Raw genomic sequence first — 19223 nt, forward strand, 5'->3', positions numbered from 1 at the left:
AACAAAGAGTTGTCAAATGAACTAGAGTGTCTTAAGTCAAACCCCGATGATGTTTCTGATCTTGAGAATGTCAATACTACTCTAATCATGCAAATGTCCATAATAACAAAAAAACGTGATGAGCTTTTAAAGGAACAATCCATGTTTAAGGGTGTAATTGATGATTTAGTTGATGAGGTAGAAGAACTCAAAACAAAAGTGTCTCCAACCGTTGCTTCTAACAGTACCATAGAAGTCTCAAATGAACTAATCACCAACCTAGCTAAAGAGAATGAATGTTTTAAAGTCAACATAGATGCCTACAAAAGATAGATTAGAATGCTTCATGAAAAATTTATCAAATTTCAAAATGAATCTCCCGAATGTAGTTCGTCTAGATACAAGATTGTTCACTTAGATAGATGCATCTCGAGTCTTAAGCTCAATGTTCAACAAAAAACTGAAACTTTTATGGATTTAAAATCTGAGTATGTCTTAATGAAGGAGTTAGAAAACTCTAAAGAAAGGAACAAGTATCTCACCTTTAAAGTCGAGGAACTAAACAAAGAACTTGTTGAGGCTAAGAACGTTTCTAAAAATTGGGAAGGAAGTCAAAATGTCTTAAATTTCCTCACTAATCAATCCAAGAGGTGTGATAAAGTCGCCGGTCTTGGTTTCAAATGGAACAGTCGGACAGACTGTTGCTTTCAAAAACCGGATCCAACTCAAACCGACTTTCGAAGAAGAAAATATGTTGGTCTTCCAGAATATATCATTTGCAACTATTGTGGTAAAACCGGTCATGTCTTAATGCTTGCAAGAAGAGACATAATGATATTAACAAGAACATCAAAGTTGTAAAACAAATATGGATTAGAAAAGATATGTTAAGAAATGTGAAGGATAAGAAGGGACCCAAATTCATTTGGGCTCCTAAACTCAAAGTCTAATCTTGTGTAGGGCTTGGGGAGAGGCGGCCGCAATTGGTACTTGGATAGTGGATGTTATCGTCACATGACGGGAGATAGAAGCCAACTCCTCTCACTAGAAGCTTATGATGGTGGCAAGGTAACGTTTGGCGACGATAAGAAAGGTGAAATAATAGGCATGGGAAAGGTTGGTAAGTCATCGTTACTTTTTGTCGACAATGTGCGGCTTGTCAAAGGTTTGAAACATAATCTCCTTAGCATTTCTCAACTATGTGATAAAAGTAATATTGTGGATTTTAGTGCTAATTTGTGTCGAATAATTGATGCCACAACTCATGAAATTATTCTCGAAGGGAGACGTGTCAAAGATGTTTATTTAACCGACTTAAACACGTTATCCGGTTATACCATGTCATGCATGAGTGTAATGAAAAACGATCATTGGTTGTGGCACAAAAGGTTTGGACATGTTAGTGCTAAAACTCTTAATACTCTTAGAAGACTTGACTTGGTTGAAGGATTTCCTAACATGAAATTTGACTTAAAATATGTGATGAATGTGTTAGATGTAAACATGTTAGAAGTTCTTTTAAACCCAAAAGAATTGTGAGTACTCTTCGTCCATTACAACTCTTGCATATCGACTTATGTGGACCAATGAGAACTAGAAGTAGAGGTGGTAGTCGTTATGTGTGTGTCATTGTTGATGATTATTCTAGGTTTGTTTGGGCACTTTTCTTAAGCTCCAAGAGCGAGGCATTTGATGAGTTTTTAATTTGGTTGAAAAAGATTCAAAATAAACTTGATTTCAAACTTGCTTCCATAAGAACGGATCATGGAACCGAATTCGAAAACTCATCATTTAGTGCTTATTGTAATGACAATAGTGTAGACCATAATTTTTCGTCTCCTAGAACATCACAACAAAACGGAGTGGTCGAACGAATGAATAGGACCTTTGAGAGTATGGCTAGAACCATGTTGTTGTGTAGTAAATTGCCAAAAAAACTTTTGGGCCGAAGCGGTAAACACCGCTTGTTATATTCATAATCGAGTCATGATAAGAAGCATAATCAATAAAACCCCTATGAAATTTTACGTGGTAGAAAACCCAATATTTCATATTTTAGATGCTTTGGGAGCAAATGTTTTGTTCACAACAATGATAAAGACAACTTGGGAAAATTCGATCCACGTAGTGATGAAGCGGTTTTTATTGGTTATTCCGACCATAGCAAACTATAAAGTTTATAACAAACGAACCATGCTAATTGAAGAAAGTGTCCATGTCATATTTGATTAATCTAGCATTCTTGGATAGATACAAAATGATGGAGAAGATGATGAAGATGATGAGATAGGTCTTATGAGAAAAGACTTTGTGTGTGAGGATGTGGAAGCTCAAAATAATGACGCCATGCAACAGTCACAGAGACTGTTACCTACTGATGCAAGCAACAATTCAGGGGGAACAAGCAGTGAAACAACGGTTCCAAAAGCTGTTGCTTCAACTTCCAGAATAACAGTCCAAGACACTGTTACTCCAGAAGAATCCTCAAACACTGATATGGAGCCATCCTCTTACCAGCAAGCAACAGTCACGGAGACTGTTACATCTGAGGGGGAACAAAACGCCTTTGCATGCATGAAATTCATAGAAATGATTCCATTTTCCCTTATTTTGCTTCTTAGAAGCAAGTTAGCTACTTCCTCTGATTATTACATATTAGACACTTGTATAATTGTACATGACATGTACGGAATAAGATAGAAGGAAAAAAAATTAGGATGGATAAAATTCCAATTTCTGCAAATATATTATAAGACTGTCATATGATACAACCGTTTTAAAAATAACCATTTTATATAAAAAAAAAAAATGATAATTTTTTAACATAACGTGGTTTCTGTTTATCATAAAGTGATCAATTTGCATCACTCATACGACTATTGCACGCAATAACCACTATCCAATTTTAGTGAAGAGAAATTGAAACATGGAAATTTAATTTACCTTAATATTTGCCCTTGAATGGTTGTGCCATCTTTCCCTACATTGCTTCCCAATCTCATATCTACTAAAAGAATAAGAAAATTATAAATTTCCCCGCTTAAACATTCTTAGTTAGAAATTGGGCCTACTTTTTGGTGGATATTCTAAACATATATTGGGCTTAATATATAATCAACATATAATATATAATCTTTATATGTGTCACAATATCTTATCAAATATCTTAACTTTTCATAATTGGGTCTTTTGTATTTTATTCATTATTATCTCATTTTTTCAATAAATGTATATTAAATATCACAAATATTATATTTAAAAACCACCGTTTTTATAGCAAAATTTACTCATATTATTAAATTAGTGTGCGGTTTTCACATTTTTCCTTTATATTTGTTACTTTGTACTATATTATAACAAAATTACAAAAATAGCTATATGCTTCATCGGAGGCTTTAAACATGTGTAAACAATCATAAGTTTTTTCACTTAAAGTATAAATTTTATTTTTTAATACTTCCTCATATCCTCTATTTTCTTCCCAATTTCCTAAAACGGATTATTCAGATTTTCTTCTCTATTTCCCTTTCTGGAAGATTTGTGTGTTTCAAATTCATTTGCATGTGGGTTAGTGTGTTTTGTGTGGTCCAAATTCATTTCCTTATTTCTTGTGCAAAAAGGAAAGGGAAAGAAAATAGTGGATATGAGGGAGTAAATAACTTATTTGAAAAAAAATAGTTTCAGTTACACAGTCAATTTATTCAAAGTAAAAATGTAAAAAAAAATCTATTCTAACTCTTAATATTACAAACTAACGATTATAGATTTTAAAATTTTAATTTAAAGTATATTTAAATACTATTAACTCTAAGTGTTATCAATTCTTTATACATGACAATCTAAAAAACCGTGCATTCACACGGGATACACACTAATTCTACCATTAAGCAACAGAGCAATCTGAGACTATTTCCTTATTCCATAACGTCCAACTAATTGAATCAAAGAGTCTGCATTGACATGAATAAATATTAAACTAAAATTTAATTAAGATTTTATTGAAATGACATTAAAATTGAGGTTTATGATAGTACAGTTAATGAAATAATCAAGTTTTTTTACATACCTATCTTCTTCAATAGTCCATTGGCCCTTGACAACATCCGATTTCTTCTTACGTTCTTTACCGCTTTTTCTCCCCATATTTGTCACTGAAAAAAATCTTTGGAGACATGTTAACATTAGTCATCTTAGGACTCGAGCATGAGACCTCGTCCGATGGCTTACGTGAATTTACGAGGATAAGATTGCGGTGACTAAAAGGGTTATGACTTTCACCAATTGGACTAAACATGTTAATAGGCGTAGCCATTATTTGGGGATTTACTCATCGCAGTTGATGCGATTCTGGATACCGGTCAGTAGTACAGCTAAAATAAAACTAGTCATAAGATTAGATTTAGTTAGTTGCTAGATTATGATTAAATTTAGTATTTTATGTATTTTATTAAATTCATATAAGAGTCTTGTCAGTTAGGAAGAACGTAGCGATTTAAGTACGATGTTGTACGTTACTTTTTTCTGAGTCAAGTTTAATACGATAAACAGAAACTTTTGCATTGTAATTGTTGAATTCGGATCGACGAGTCTCGTTTCAAACTTGGTTATTGTTTGACGCGTTTTCAGACATTAACTCGATTGTTATTCAATAGATCTTGGATATCAATCACCATTGTTCAAGTTATAGGTTTTAACTTGAGCAAATATCCTCTTTTTATGTTCGTTATTTTCTGTTTGTTTGTCACGCCAAACACTTGATATCCTAAAGGTCGTTAAAAGTCCGTTAAACTTCCGCAATTCGTATCAGCAATGCAATGTTGACAATTATACCTCTTTCATATCTCCTCCCATTTTCCCTCTCTAACTTCTCTCTAATGTATTTTCTCTAAATTTAAACCTTCATTCCCCTCTAATTTCACAAACCCAATACTCGAGTGGTTGGAGAGAAATGAAAAACGAGAAAAAGAAGGAGAATAAAGAAATATACGCTTCATTTATTTGTATTAAGGGAACAAGAAGATGGCACTAGAGTCTAATGCATTGTTGGAGAGCAGTTCTTTTGTCTCTCATATGTTGTCAAAGACAAGGTGGTTTCTCTAGTGGGTTTAATTTATGCTTAAAGTTGTAGATTTGGTTTTGGTTAGCAAGTGTAGTTGCGACTACCGTCTTAGCCTCACATATCCATACGTGCCTTGGCACATTCCATTTCTATACCTTCACCTATTAGCCACCTTTATTGTCCTTGATACATGTACTTTTGTCTTTATTGTGAATGCGTTTTTGTTGGAGAAATTTCTATCACATTTGATTGCATGCATGTTTCATAAGTTGAGTGAGTGTTCTTATTTCTTTCTAACTTACACATAAATCACCGATACTTATGAGTGCATGAGTGAATCCGCGAGAATCCGACTAATTTGTCTTGCAAGATCGAAAGGTATTTGGTTATTGTCTATATTACTGTATCATGTTACATCTTGAGACTTGAGCTGCGTTTTTCTATACCCGCGCCTTTAAATTTGTTTTATTGGCACAATTTTGGTCACTGCTTTGTTATAGATATGTATAGTTTGGGATTTGTATGTGCATCAACATTAGTTTTGAGTTATTGATTTACCATTTGTATGATTACCATTTTGTATTGTGTGTTTGCTTTGCTTAGGGACAAGTAAAGAGTTGGTTTGGGGGAGTTTGATGAATCATATTTATATATACTTGTATGACTTCGTTTAAGTTATTTTTGATACGATTTTTGTGCTAATTGCATTATTTATATGTCAATTATATTAGAATGTCGATACTGCCGCTATTTGGTGTTTAATGTAGAAATAGTGCATTTATGGAGCAAAAGATGAAATTGAGCATCGCGGGATTGGCATGACGGGATACACGGAGCAAGGCATGGAAATCTAGAATAATGAAAGAAGAGAAATGAATAAATCCACACGAGAAAGAGCTGAAGAATGTGGATACTCGATCAAGTGGCTGCGTACTCGATCGAGTATACCGTTTACTGAAGGTTTTTCGGATATTATCTAAAACACGTTATCTTGTAATATAAATATAAGACTCGTGTTATGTTATTAGGTTACGCTTCTATTACCATTAGAACTCCTAAAACTCTTAAGTTAGTCGGCTACTTTCATTATTTCGGATCTACAAGTTTGTTCTTCATAATTACTATGGTACTTTGTTAATCATTCTTCAATTATTAATCATTCTAGTTATAGTTATTCAATTGCTTATTTGTTCATCTCATATGCTCTTAATTATGCCTTTTAATTATGTTGTCGTTATTAATTCCATTAATATGAGTAGCTAATTACATTATCTAGGGTAAAGGGGATCTAGGTTGATTAGAAGGGGGTTAATTATTTAATCTATAAAACATTATTAAAAGGCTAAGCCTAAAAATGCCACGTAGACAATGCCACATGAGATGAAAAAAAGCCACGTAGACAATAACAATGTGACTTGGCAAACTAATATGACATGGATTATCAATTTATTATTATATTATATTAATTTAATTAACTTATTTCCTTTAAAAATCCATCCATATTCCATTAGCTTTAAACTTAATTAACTCAGAAAAAAACTACAATAAAAAAATACGCATTAAATATAAGTTAATAATTTCAAGATATTTCATATGGAGTAGTATTATATGTATTCGAAATAAAAAAACCTGAATACATAAAAAATTAAGAATGAAGAAGAATAAATGAAGTTGAAAAAAAAAAAATTGTATTGTCAATAATTCACTATTTTTTTTTGAAAGGCACTAATTCACTATTGTTGTTATTATAACTTTGTTGTATATAGAAGATGTTTTACAGAACTAATTAATCGACAAATGAGTATTAAAGATCATATAAAATATTTTCTTAGGAAAATATAAAATATATGGAAAAGAAAATATTTATTTAATTTAAGTAATTTACAAACAAATTCTGTAAATACTTAAGTGAAATTAAACACTAATAATAGAATTTTAAAAGGGTGATAATACCGTGTATTTAGTTCATTAAATTATTTCACGTAAAGGATAAGGTTTTGGAAAATATAAAATATATGGAAAAGAAAATATTTATTTAATTTAAGTAATTTACAAATAAATTCTGTAAATACTTAAGTAAATTAAACACTAATAATAAAATTTTAAAAGGGTAGTAATACCATGTATTTAGTTCATTAAATTATTTCATGTAAAGGATAAGGTTTTGTAAAAAAAAAATTAAAAAAAAATTACATTGTTTAGCAATATATTTAGTAAGAAAACTAAAATATTTATATTTATAATTTTGTTATAATTTTGTGTTCATGGTGAATTTAAATGAGACCTTCTCCATTCCACTTCTATCTATATCTATACAATATAGTTAAAAGGAAACTTAAAGCATTAAATTTTAATCCACGTGTAATTTTGCTATTGGTTAATAATAATTTACTTATATTAATTACTTGATTATCTAACTAAAAGTAATCTCTAAACACAATGTGTTACATGCTTATAAATAAAAACAAAATAAAAAAATATTAGTTGCAAACACAAAAAATAAATTAATATAAACTCTTTATTTTCCTCTCATAAATTTGCTATCAATCTACCTACTGTATTTATTTAACTTTTATTTCATTTATTTAATAGTTTGTCTTTTTGTTTTTCCTCACAATTATTATACTTTGTATTTATTTCTATACAATATAGTTAAAAGACAACTTAAAGCATTTAATTTTAATCCACGTGTAATTTTGCTATTGGTTAATAATAATTCACTTATATTAATTACTTGATTATCTAACTAGGTAATCTCAAAATACAATGTGTAACATGCTTATAAATAAAAACAAAATAAAAAATTTTAGTTGCAAACACAAAAAATAAATTAATATAAACTCTTTATTTTCCTCTCATAAATTTTCTAACAATCTACCTACTGTATTTATTTAACTTTTATTTCATTTATTTAATAGATTGACTTTTTGTTTTTCCTCACAATTATTATACTTTGTATTTATTTTACCATAATTTTGTATATCCCCCTTGGTTCACAATCCATTCTTCTTATCTCAAATAAATTCTTGAAATTAATTAGATAATTTATTACAAAAATTTCCTTATATAAATATTACAACAATTCTATTTTTCATTTTTATCCAAAAAGTTGGTAGGTAAAGTATACGTATATAACCAAATGAGTTATTTAACTTTTTTATTCTTATTATGTTTTAAATTAATTAATAGTTATAATTTTATTTAGTTATTATTTTTGTGTTTGTATTGAAATTGCAGGAGGATGACATACTCATATATCAATCACATTGCATGAAATCTAGAAATAATGGTTATGGAACTTCTTTGAAATTTTCTTTTAACTTGAATATTTATTTTTTTGTTGGGTTTTTCATTTTTTATTATTATTATGAAATATAGTTAAAAGGCAACTTAAAGTATTTAATTTTAATCCACGTGTAATTTTGTTATTGGTTAATAATAATTCACTTATATTAAGTACTTGATTATCTAACTAGAGGTAATCTCTAAATACAATGTGTTACATGCTTATAAATAAAAACAAAATAAAAAATATTATTTGCAAACACAAAAAATAAATTAATATAAACTCTTTATTTTCCTCTCATAAATTTTCTATGAATCTACCTACCGTATTTATTTAACTTTTATTTCATTTATTTAATAGATTGTCTTTTTGTTTTTTCTCACAATTATATTATACTTTGTATTTATTTTACCATAATTTTGTTTCTCCCCCTTAGTTCACAATCCATTCTTTCTCTCAAATAAATGCTTGAAATTAATTAGATAATTTATTACAAAAATTTCCTTATATAAATATTACAACAATTCTATTTTTCATTTTTATCCAAAAAATTGGTAGGTAAAGTATGCATATATAACCAAATGAGTTATTTAACTTTTTTATTTTTATTATGTTTTAAATTAATTAATAGTTATAATTTTATTTAGTTATTATTTTTGTGTTTGTATTGAAATTGCAGGAGGATGACATACTCACATATCAATCACATTGCATGAAATCTGGAAATAATGGTTATGAAACTTCTTTGAAATTTTCTTTTAACTTGAATATTTATTTTATTTTTGTTGGGTTTTTCATTTTTTAATTATTATTATGAAATATAGTTAAAAGGCAACTTAAAGCATTTAATTTTAATCCAAGTGTAATTTTGCTATTGGTTAATAATAATTCACTTATATTAATTACTTGATTATCTAACTAGAGGTAATCTCTAAATACAATGTGTTACATGCTTATAAATAAAAACAAAATAAAAAATATTAGTTGCAAACACAAAAAAAAAAAAAATATAAACTCTTTATTTTCCTCTCATAAATTTTTTATCAATCTACCTACTATATTTATTTAACTTTTATTTCATTTATTTAATAGATTGTCTTTTTGTTTTTCCTCACAATTATTATACTTTGTATTTATTTTACCATAATTTTGTATATCCCCCTTAGTTCACAATCCATTCTTCTTATCTCAAATAAATTCTTGAAATTAATTAGATAATTTATTACAAAAATTTCGTTATATAAATATTACAACAATTATATTTTTCATTTTTATCCAAAAAGTTGGTAGGTAAAATATGCATATATAACCAAATGGGTTATTTAACTTTTTTATTCTTATTATGTTTTAAATTAATTAATAGTTATAATTTTATTTAGTTATTATTTTTGTGTTTGTATTGAAATTGCTGTAGGATGACATACTCACATATCAATCACATTGCATGAAATCGGGAAATAATGGTTATGGAACTTCTTTGCAATTTTCTTTTAACTTGAATATTTATTTTTTTGTTGGGTTTTTCATTTTTTTAATTATTATTATGATGTATCGTAATATCAAATTGTACTATGAATCTCTAATTATTGGTGACATATTACATTATATATCCTAACCCTTAGAATATATATTAATTAACAATTTTTTTAAAATTACTAAATTGTCGTACACCATTTCATGCACTTTATTTTGTTACCTTGATTAGGTATCCTACCAACATATCTCCAAGATAATAAGCAAGAAGAGAAACATGCCGAATAACGCATTCATGAACAATACCGCAAAAAAAAAAGAACAAAAACAATCAAACCCGTGATTCTCACGGGTAACAAAACTAGTTGTTAGTAATATCGCATGAATTACCGTTTGATTATTGTTCTTCTTCTAATTAATTGATTTAGGCCTGAATTGATAATTAGTCTAGCAAATTAAGACTTTTTTCGACCGGGTTAGAATTAATATATGCTGCGATAATCAGATAGGTATAGTTTAATTATAGCGATTGCATGCTAATCTAAATCTAAAGGGCATAATTGAATCGATTGATCATGTGACCTTAGGTAATTCGATTGACCTTATAATTGATTAAATTACACCCCTGGATAATTGACCTAGTGAACCCGCTCCCTAGACCTTTTAATATTATTGTTTACATCCTTTATTATATTGCAATTAGTTCTTAGAAATCAACCAAACCAAGAAATTGTTACTTTGAGACACTTTAAATTTTAACAAACTAAATATTACCGTCTCCCTGTGGATTCGATATCTGTCTTGCCACTAGCTATTAGTTAGTAGTATTATAGGATTATTTTGATTTAGGTGACACAACTTTAGCCTTATCATTATCGACGTTGGGTAAGGAGGCTCACCGACCGAATAGGGTGGCAGCGTGAGATGGTGGAGTAGGGTTGGAAAAAATTTATACTGTTTTGCACATTTGCATCACTGTGTACTACATTAGAATTATAAGGGTAAATTGATAATTTATATCTAATATAATACACTTTTTCAAATCTTATACCTAAAATAATTTTCTTTCAAAACTTATACCGAAAATCTTATTTTTTTTTTCCACACTTAAATACCAAATTTCTAAAACATACCTAAATTGACGGTTTTGCCATTACCATCACCATCTTTTATCCCAACATTAATCCTTAACCTCTGACCTTGGCCTCTCCTATCCATCACATAAACCCACCATCATCACCATTACCCACCTTTATCCCCCTGTCAGCACCACCTCCGGTGTCGAGCTGCCACCGCAAATGTCCTCCTGCCGTCGGGCCCTCCTAGTAGTGCCACCCTATTAAACACCAACAACTAACCCACAAGCTTCCCAAACTCAAACCCACAACACCCACCTATACTATATACAAATTTAAACTCACAACCGCACTTACACCCCACCACAGTCACAAGCCCCATTTACAACCCATCTACGCCTCACCTATCATCTAATTAAAAAACCCTAACCCAACACTATTAACACCATTACCCAACATAAAAAAGTGTCCCACCACCTAAACCCCTTCACCAACTTAAAAACGTCAAATCTGATGTCATGAGTGTGAGGGGGAGGGATTTTCGTTGGTAAGGGAGGACTTTCTTAGGTAGGTTGTGACAGTTAGAGTTTGTGGGTTCAACGGTATATGGAGCGACGTTGAGAGGGCTGTTGGGAGGACATATAGGGCAATGATGCCAACAAGAGGGCACTTGCGGCGACGGTCAACTCCGGTGGTGGTGACAGCCGGGGGGGGGGGTGATTGTAATGGGGCGTATGTCGTGGATGTGAGAGGTTAGTGAGTTAATGTGGGGGCAAAAGGTTGGTGATCAGACAATTAATAGATCCTACAACTAGTTGTACCCAGTTGTATGCTCTAGAACCCAAGTTACATAATAAAGTTATCGAGTTTTGTTTTAAAGAAGTCGAGCTATACCATAAAATTTCTGAACTCACTTAAACATAGAAAAAAATTAACTTTATAAAAGCTCAAAAAAATTACACATAAGCTCGATAAGATATAACTTCGTTGTATGATGCTATTGTACCACTGGAGCTATAATGTTATTTGTGGTGATCGGGGGGTTCGGGGGCACGTGCACCCAAAAAAAAAAAAAAAAAAAAAAAAAAAAAAAAAAAAAAAGGCGTTTCCTGTTTCCATTCATATCTCAAATTTCTCAATCGTCAAAAATTAGAACGACGTTTGCTCCTTAAAATCGTCCGTCAAACTCACCGGCCTCACCTGCTCACCAGTCACCACCGCGGCACCACCACCCTTCTTGTCGCGACGTACACCGCCCTAAGCCATTACCGCAGCTTTCTCAAACTGTTTTAGCGGTTGCTTTTGGGTTTGTTACCGGAGATAAGCTAGCCGTCGTCGAATCGTCCGGCCGTTTTCACCGCAGGTATGACCTCACCGGCTCACCTTTATACCCTAAATTAATAACCCCCAATTTAATTTCTCAACTCTCAAACCCTAAATTAATAAACTCCTAATTCGATTTTGCTTAATTAATGATGGAGAATGATTTAATAGTTTCAAATTTTCCTAAATTGGAGGCCTGGAGGGATTCGTTTAGTAGGATGTTTGCCAAGTTCAATATTTGAGGCAGTGTTAGCTACCCAGTACCAACTTGAAACTTCTTGCTTGAAACTTCTTGATTGTTGTTCATGTTGTCTACTTGTTGCCTGATTCCTTGTTCTTTATTTTTTTAATTTTTGATGCTAATTACTACTACTCAGTAGTCAGTACTCACTGCCTGCCTGTAACTTCATTTGTTTTGAGTACATTGACATCTTCAAGAGATGCAAATGCCTTTTTGAACAACTGTAATCCATCCATTACTAGTAATTTGAAGTTCACATAAGTTATGGTAAAATTATGGTAAATCATGTTCAGGAATGAGCATAACCCTATTTTTATGGTAAAATTATGACCCAGTATAAACGGTCATATTTACCATAAAAATAATCACATAAGACCGTCTAAAGGCGTCAAACGGAGTAGTTCATCTGAAATGAGAATTAGCGTTTCCGTGGCGGTCATATACTTTTATTTTATGGAATATGGATGATTGTTGCTGATGATAGAAGTTATGTCAGATTCAAGTTTGTTAGGCTCCAAATACACTATTTTGGGTCGAGTCGAGTGTTCAAAGATCATATGTAATGTTCACGGTGAAATCTATGTAATGAAATTTCATATTTTTTTTTTCATTTGTCTCTCTTTTTCCTATTGTGCCCCCCTTTCTATGATTCCTAGGTCCGCCACTGTTGGTGATAGGTAATTAGTAAGGGTAAAATGGTCAATTCGTGAGATTTGGTATTGGGTACGAAAGAAATGATTATTTTCGGTATAAGTTTTGAAAGAAAATTATTCTAGGTATAAATTTTGAAAATTTGGGTTATATTAGGTATAAGTTATCAATTTACCCTAATTATAATTTACTACATTGAGTATTTGAGTCTTTCCTTTCCTCAGTATACTACGTTGCTTTTTTGTTACTTTGAACTTTTTTTATTAATTGTACTCCATATGCTGGCTGTCGAACAGAATTCGACAACCACCTTTGGTCCTTCTCGCCGGCGGTGCCTGTCCATGTCGCCGGCGACATCCGACTACACCAATATCCCTATCATCTCACACCAATTCACATTGATTAATTTAAATATAAATTGTTATGGTGCAAATACAAAGCTCTACCAAAGAGTCAATTTGATTATTAGTAATAAATTAGTGAATTAAATATTTGGTATATATTCGAATAATAATCATTTACAATTGAAAAATTCGAAGGAGGTTGAATGAAGGTAATAAGGATACAACAATAGAGAGAAGGTAGATAGAATTAAGTTTGATATTTTTTAGTCAAGGGTAGAAAAATGGAAAGTTTGATGCAAAATGTATTGAAATAAGTAAAATACGTACCGTGAAAATAAACTTCGTACAAGTAACATATGTAAAAATGAATATGATTAAAATATTAAAATTTAATATAATATAATTTAATATTATTTTTAAAACAATTTGATATAACCCTAAATAAAATGGTAAGAATAAAGGAGTTAGAATTTTTTTAACCCATATTCTAATTCTCACCGAACCTGTAAGTTGGACCCGATCCTTATTCCCCGGATTCGTATTCTTATCCGACTCAGAACCTGACTTGCTCGACCCGTTTGACAGGTCTTAGGTTCGAAGCCCTCGTAGACTCGTAGCTCATCTGAAAACAAAAACAGTTGGTCTATCTCGTATAAGAAAACTAAACAGTGGCGATTTCTGAGTAATTTTTCAAAATAAAATTGCTGCAGTTCAATCTTGCTCACAATCGGCTGTATTTCCACCATTAATCTGGTATTTTCTTAATCTTTCTTATTACAATTAGCGGATTTTCATACAATTGTAGATCATAATAGTATAATTTCAAACAAATTTGAAATTCTGTGATTATCATCTCAAGTTATAGTTTCATGTTTGTGACAAATTACTGTGTTACTTAGTTTGATTTAGTTTATCGAAAGTTTGAAGCTTTTGATTATGTAATTATGTCGATAATTGATGTTGATGTACAAATTAGTCAATGTATATCATCAATTTAGTCTCCCTGCCTTGATTTTTTCGATTTTTATCGATGTTCGATTGTTGGATTAGAGTAGAATTGGATCAGATAATTGTTGGATTAGAGTAGAATTGGATCAGAAAACCAAGGTCAATTATATCGATGTTCGATTGTTGGATTAGAGACGTCGAACACTGAGCTTTTGTGAGGCTGTGTTGATTGTAATGGTTATGTTCGTACTCGTGACTTTTATTATTATTAATGAACAATGTCTGCCTTTTAAAAAAATTTAGTCTTCTTGCTATATATGAATGAAATAGTTAGGTTTATGTTTTTTTTCAATCAAGTCATATTATGAAGTTTGTTGTTATTGTACATGAAAGGATATTAGGGTTTAGTGTTTGTGTAAGAAAGTGTTTCTCCCTTCAATTAGCAACAATCTTCCACTCGGTTTTTACGCGGTCTTCAGGATGACAATTTGACCCGGGTTCACATGATTATCAGGTTTTCATGCATCCTCTGTCAAGTGTCAAGCATCTGAAATTCGAATGGATGTTGCTTTAAGTGTCTGTTTTGATTGAGAATTCAGAGCCCATTAGTAACAATTCTTTTTCCCTTGATCTTGACAGATTATATCATGGTGATGGAAGTGGTGAAGAAGTTCTTTATAACATCGATGTTTATGTGGATTCTACCGGTAGCTATCTTGTATGGATTTCAGCATGATTTATTACCAGGTATGACTTTGAGTCCCTCAAGTATTGGTACATATTCATTAATTTGCTGATGTTTCATGTTTCAAACAAACAGAAAAAGAAAGCAATTTATTGCCTGACTGGAAAGTGGGTACCTAGCATGTTATGGTGTTAGTCTGACCTTGTACCTCTATTAGCATTAAAGTTATTAGAGATTCCCTTCATATCTGTTCTTTCCTGTAGAAAGCATGCGTTGATGCGCACGACACGTTGTGGTCTCGACATAAGCTTGATATGGAACTTTTTCTAGTTTAATAGTAATATTAAGCATATTGAGCAGTCTTCGAGTCTCTTGTTGTTAATCCTTTCCTTGATAGTATCTGTTTGCTAAAAACATGCATGGCCTCGTAATGCCTTAATGGAGGAACTTGATGGATTGTGGTTAGTCTGCTTATGTATTCAGTGAAGACAGTTTTCTTTTTACCTTGAATATTTTATCGTAGATGATTGTGTAGCTCTTTTAGTCAAACAATCAGTTAACTTCTCCTTATTGCCATAGGGGAGGTTTATAAATAATAGCGAGATAATTTTCTGCATGATGGTTAAAAACTAGATTTAGAAAATGCTCCATAGAGGAGTGATCGGAGAATTAAATGGAATTGTCGCTTTTTAAGTAAACAAATTAAATATCTTCACAGTAAATAGGAAGTGGGTCTTGCATGTAACGAGTTTGTGGTTTATGATCCAAGTGTGAAAATTGATTTTATGATCCTCGAAAACCGTATGGCCGTGATCTAATCTTTAATGATCCAAGTGTGAAAATAATGGTTGTAAGATATTTCTGGTGGTAGGATCATACATGATCGCATTGGATCATCAATTGGTTCGTTCATAATTAAAAGAACGGTTTTTCTAAAATGTGTCCTAAGGGCACATGTTAAGAAGACTTAAATGAAAAGTTTTATGATAAATATCATGGAAAATTGAATTAATAATGCACTTTTTCAGATTCCAATGCCATATTTATTTTCAAACTTTCCATTTAAGTCTTCTTAACATGTGCCCTTAGGGCACATTTTAGAAAAACCGAAGAACGAACACTAAAATACTAATATTTTATATATAGTAATAGAAGTTTCATTAATAGGATATTCTTGATTCTATCGTACAATCTGATCCAAACACCCTTCTCCAGTTCAAAGTAAAATCTCGATCTTGACAAATTTGCTGAGTTACAAATCATATCATTGGCTACAAAGTTTTCACTAATTTGTGTCAGTGTTAGTGCTGAATGAGATAATATTGCTTGGAGAATGAGTATTTGCCAATTTTAAGGACTCTTTCAGAGTTGAAAGAATTGATCGGCCATGTATTTGGCGACTGTCGTTCTTGTATGTATGTCATCTTTAATTATTATGGGATACCTATAAAATGCGTGTACATGTTCCAGTCTCTGGAATATGGAGGAAAAAAAAGTGGTTGGACTGCACCACAAGGGTAAAGCCAAATATCTGAACTCTATGCCTTAACTCCTTGGCTTCCAGTAAGCTAACCAACTTATACATCCCTAAGACTGCTTTTGTTATAAGCTTTGGTTTGTCTTAAGTGTCTAAACCTTGGATATTGTCTCCCGGGCGGAAAATCCCTTGTTGCAAAGACATCTAAGCAGAAGTGGCAACTCTGGCAAGTCATTAGCTTAATCATGGCAAACTAACAGCATGAGTTGACTGCACCTTATAGTAGTTGTCAACTTGAGTGAGCCTTTGGGTGGGAAAAAAAGCTCCACCAAGACTTAGCCATATGACTTTGACCAAAGTTTGGCTTTTGCAAACTTCATGCTATAAAATTTGGAATTTGAGCTTGTGTCTGAGACAGTCCGAGATATAATTGGACGCCCTAAACCAAGAACCATGAGCAACATACTGTGAATATCATTGTTTGGTTGAACATTCACTGAATCCTACTAGCCTCGAGAGCCAAGATTCTTTGGCACCATGTCTTGCAGCTTTGTGGCACAAGAAGCAATTTCATAGTCTTGTAGAAACGGAGCCGTTGGATATATGATTCCACCTATGATAATCTAACACCAAAGGGATTAATTACCATATTTCCAACTGTGTGCTCTTCCTGTAATGTTTAGTAACTTGGATTATTCATGAGTGATTCATTTAACTCTGCAGTTTTCACTTAGTTTCAGTCTAACTGCCACCTAGTCCCTGTTGACTGTTGTATTGTGCTCTATGAGTTTCTTGACGTATGAGTCTCTTGAAGATTTGGTAAAGAGAGTGATTGTTAAGCCTTATGTAATACTCGTAGTAACAATGAGATGAACTTTTTTCTTTTGAGAAAAATTAATAGTTTTCATTCCCAAGGAGATGAAGACTCATTATTTTTTGGTTCCAGACTATGATGAAATATAGCAAAATGGTTCACTAAAATGGACTGCGCTTCTTTCATTATGAAGTGGCTGTCATTTGATGTAATTCTGTATGCGATCTTGAGTCATTTGAAAACAGTCTCTTTGTGTTGTTAACATAGTGCTAAAATTATGTGCATCTGACCACCCCTCTCCCTATAAGCTGCTATTTGCGGGGACGCGTGAGGCATTTGGGTAATGTTATTTTGGGAAGAGTCAATACTGAATACATCCCTAAATAGGTGTAAAATGTTTAACTGTGAGCAGTTCTTGTGTGCTATTTTTTGCTGGAGATGATGTAAATTACTAAATTTGGTTTACTCAAGGTCTAAACTTTGACCATTTCTTTTACCTAATGTCCCTTGATGTTTACTATTTTTGATCTTACACTATTTAAACTTATGATCACAACACACTGTTGTTTTACAGGCTTAAAGAACCTTTCTCCTTACACACAGACCTTATTATGTGGGTTTCTTGCCGTTATATCTGTTAATGTCGTAATAGCATTTTACATATACATGGCACTGAAAGAGCCTTCACATAAGCATGAGCCAGATCCTACATTTCTTGCCAATGCAAAAGCCAGTGTTAGCCAGACGGTCGAGGCTGAACCCAAGAGTGGCGGAAAGGAGGACTAGAATACAAGTGGGCCTCGATACACATATTTTCCCTGGTCAAAATGGAGGTGATAACTGGTAATCTCCTTGTAACACTATAAGCTTGTAACTCTATAGACCATTGTATACACTTAACACAAAATCTCGCTTAGTTTAGTTGTTTTCCTATTCTTTGGAGCCATAGAAAAATAAACTTGATGCTTTAACATGAGCTGCTTATACTTCATCAGTTCATTGTGAGTTCTCCCCTTTCCGTTTCTAGTTCTCATATTTCTACGGATTTTGTATAATTTCAATGACAAGCGTTTAGAAATAGGTAGGCGGGAAAGGTATATATGTCAACTGGATATAGAGTGCGAGTAAAAAAGCAAACGGACAACATAACCAACATAGTTCTTAGCGGAATTATGGTCCTTTACGATCAAATTTACCCGAAGTGAAAATGTATATCTCTAGACACTTCTTGGTCTGCAAGGGTGTGAGTAGGTTATTTGGGGGTAGGGGTCGGTCGATCTTTGGGGTGTTGAAGGGGGTGAAGAAGGTGTTTCCGATTGTTGGTGAGGGAGCACCAAGAGGTTGGGTATGGCGTGGGATTGTGGTGGTCTAGAGTATAGGATTGGATGAGAATTGAGAGAGACAAAAGTAAATATATTAGTAACCTAGTTAAACAAGGGAGTACATATCAATGATCATTCTTTTGTGACTGTTGTTACTGTATGAGTATATGACCTACGTTACTCACACACTTCACTTTGGTTGTGAGCCATGTGTCGCGTGTCCGACAGTTGTCCGACACGACATGACACGGGTCACACGACACTTTAGTTTGGTCCATTAAATTGAGAACTTCATGGAGAATAACTGTGTCGTGTCCGACACATGCAATGGATTTGGAGTAAATAGACTAGATCTTGTCATAATCTTCTAGTTTACCTTATACTATTACCCGTTCGGCCCCGCTAAGTTTAAATCCTGACTCCACCACCGGGCATGATAGTTAATGCTCAGTTGTAGACTTGTAGAATAAGCCAAAATAGGGGGGTACTGGACCATGTTACGAACCTATGTATATTTCAATCACGAGGATAATGTTGGTCCGACC

General features: G+C 32.3%; 1 long non-coding RNA gene across 1 annotated transcript; it reads left to right on the top strand.

Annotated features, from left to right (window-relative positions):
* The first annotated feature begins 12024 nt into the window (after positions 1-12024).
* LOC141592262 (uncharacterized) lies at positions 12025-18347 on the top strand. The gene is made up of 4 exons (XR_012521092.1): positions 12025-12236; positions 14018-14185; positions 15020-15127; positions 17931-18347. It is a non-coding gene; the product is annotated as an uncharacterized LOC141592262 (long non-coding RNA).
* Positions 18348-19223: the final 876 nt, after the last annotated feature.

Source organism: Silene latifolia, chromosome 7, assembly GCF_048544455.1.
Source record: "Silene latifolia isolate original U9 population chromosome 7, ASM4854445v1, whole genome shotgun sequence".
In the NCBI taxonomy this organism is placed as follows: domain Eukaryota; kingdom Viridiplantae; phylum Streptophyta; class Magnoliopsida; order Caryophyllales; family Caryophyllaceae; genus Silene; species Silene latifolia.